Source organism: Cynara cardunculus, unplaced genomic scaffold, assembly GCF_001531365.2.
Source record: "Cynara cardunculus var. scolymus isolate 2C unplaced genomic scaffold, CcrdV1 Un_Scaffold_6013, whole genome shotgun sequence".
Taxonomy (NCBI): domain Eukaryota; kingdom Viridiplantae; phylum Streptophyta; class Magnoliopsida; order Asterales; family Asteraceae; genus Cynara; species Cynara cardunculus.
Window position 1 is genome coordinate 26,409 of NW_020202721.1, and position 2,941 is coordinate 29,349.

Sequence of the window (2,941 nt, forward strand, 5' to 3'; positions counted from 1 at the left end):
ACTACATCCTTCAGTAAGAGCTACGGTTTCATACTCGGTCAGCTTCTTCTTCTTACTTAAGATGTCTTTGAGGAACTTAGCATAACTAGGCATTTGCTCAATTGCCTCAACAAGTGGTATGTTGATGTGCAATTCTTTGAATACATCCAAGAACTTCTTAAAATGCAATTCCTCTTTCTGGTTCCTCAACCTTTCGGGGTAAGGAACATAAGGAAGAACTGGTTTTATCACATTCTTGTTTAGATGTGTTAAGCCAGATGGGTCTTGAGTGCCTTGGGTCTTTGAGGTGCACTTTGGAGGTTCAGATGAAGTCTTAGCATCAAGCTTAGGGGTCTCTAAAACCTCAGTCTCTTTTGACTTCTTTAAAGCATCCTCAAGAAAAAGTAAGGGATAGTCTGATCTAGGGGCGGACAGAAGTGGTGATCTCAGATGCTTGCTTCTCTAAAGGTTGGACCAGTATTTCTTTGGCAGGGACCAATGTTGTAGCATTAGTTTTTGACAAAATTGGTTTACGATCTTTTTGCATGGCCTCTGTCAATTCCTTCTCACTTCTTAGGGTCACTGCTTTCACATGTTCCTTTCCTAAGGCTCTCGGGACTTCTGTGTTACTAGGCAAAGTACCAAGGACTCTATTGGTCTGATTGAGTGCAAGTTGACTGACTTGGGTTTCCACATTTATGATAGCAGCACTTTGTTGATTAAAAAGAGATTGGTTTTGAGAGTTTTGTTGGGTTATCAAAGCTTGATTTTCAGCTTGAGCATGCACAAATAACCCTTTTATCATTGCTTCCAAAGAAGATGATATATCAGCCTGTGGAGGTGCCTTGTTTTGAAAAGGTGGTTGGGAATTCTGAAAACTTTGTTGGTGAGAGTTAGAACAGTTTCCATGATGATGTGGTTGGAAATTAGAAGTTCCTTGCTGTTTAGGTGCGGGTGGATTTAAACATGGACTGGTCCAAGAAAAATTCGGGTGTTGTTTCCAACTTGCATTGTAATTGTTGGTATAGGGACCAGATCCATTATGAACAAAGTTTATGGATTCTGAATTATGAGGACAATGTTCATACGAGTGTTCCCCACCACAGCCCACACATTGCACAGAAAGAACTGTTGGAACAGGTGTATTAGCAGCTTGCTGCCCTGCTTGACCAGAAGTTAAATTTTTCAGCAGGTTGGTCATGGAGGTAAGCTGAGCTGTTAAGGCAGTATATGCATCTACATCATGTATCCGAGCAGTCTTTTTCTGTGATTGAGCACGTGGGTCAGCCCAATGCCCATTGTTTGCTGATATCTTTTCCATGATTTCATATCCTTCATTATAGGTCATAGCTGTGAAGGCTCTGCCCTCAGTCGCATCGAGCATTTGTTTTGCCATGGGATTTAACCCATTGTAAAACGTCTCGAGTTGAATACAGTACGGAATGCCATGGTGTGGGCATTTCCTCAACAGCTCTTTAAACCTTTCCCACACGTCAGGAACAGCCTCATCGTCCATTTGTTTGAAAAGACATCTCATTTCTGGACTTAGCGTTCCTTGTTGGTGGGAAATATTTTCGCAAAAAAAAATTCCGCCATGTTACTCCATGACGGCACAGAACCCAGAGTTAACGAGTTAAACCACGCTTTTGCCCGATCCCTTAATGAAAATGGAAATAAAGTGAGTTTGAGAGCGTCATTTGACACTCCCGAGATCAGGAAGGTATCAATGATTTCCACAAAAGATTTTAAGTGCGAATGTGGGTCCTCCGAAGGTAATCCGGCAAATTGGCCATTTGTTTGCAACATGTGAAACATTATCGGTTTTAGTTCGAAATGGAGAGCGGTCATATGTGGTCTAACTATCCCGGAATTTAATTGCTCAAAATCCGGAATAGCATAATCCATGATCCTCCCATTTTTTGAATTTGCCAAATTAATAATGTTCGGAGTTTGTGCTCTTTGGTGCTCATTAGGTTCCGATTCTATGTCCAAATTATTATCATTACCATTATGTGGATATCCTTGTTGAAAGTTTGGGAATGGTGGAATTGGTTCAAAACCCGGCGGTTGGTTTTTCAAATGCGGTATTTCCGGAATAATTGGGGGAGGTAACGCCATATTTGGAGGGAGTAGAGCAAAAAATGCTCTTTGAGCCCTCCTCTGATGGTGAAACGTTCTCTCAATATCGGGATCAAATTCGAAAAATTCCCCGCGATGTGACCGTGGCATACACCACTTTTAAAATGATTCCCATGGTACTAGAAAAATCAAATCTTTTAATTTACTCAAAATAAAACTTTTAGCGAATCAATCCCCGGCAGCGGCGCCAAAAACTTGGTTGGTTGGTTTTCCAAAACTTGGTTGGTTATATCTCACACCTTTAGATTTAATGAAATTGGGACACAAAGCAAGTATACAATACGGCTCAACGTCGTCTTTCCAAGTAATAAAGTGGTACATGTACCGGATTATCGTCCACATAGATTGTAGCCAAAGTTAGATTAGAGTCCAATGAAAGAGATGATTGCAGATGATGATTTTGAAGACTATTGTTTGATTTTAAGGTGATCCAAAACAGAATACATAATATATAAAAGAAGCAAGGGTGTAAGACTTAAGGTGAGACCCAAACACAAATTCCAGCAGCCAATGCTATAGGAATACTACAGCAAGCAGTGTTTCGAAACTAAGATCCACCATCTATTTTGAAGGCATTCCTCTCGGACTTCACCATTGCACTATCTTATAGCTTTCCACCCATATCTCTATGTGGTGTCCGGACCAGGGATAGTGACACGATGGTGTTATCAAAATATATGTGTGATAACCAGATCCTGGTTATTATCCAAGGTATTCAATACGTGATTATCTRATTAAATGATTACGTGATAGCATGATAATTTGATACGTGCTAGTATGTGCAGAACGTGATTTTATGCAGGTGGAAGAATATATATATATA

The 2,941-nt window shown here is 40.3% G+C and overlaps 1 non-coding gene across 1 annotated transcript; it reads left to right on the forward strand.

Moving 5' to 3' along the window:
- The first annotated feature begins 1,421 nt into the window (after positions 1-1,421).
- On the forward strand, positions 1,422-1,526 carry LOC112504565. Its single transcript, XR_003068221.1, has one exon. It is a non-coding gene; the product is annotated as a small nucleolar RNA R71 (small nucleolar RNA).
- The last annotated feature ends 1,415 nt before the right edge of the window (positions 1,527-2,941 follow it).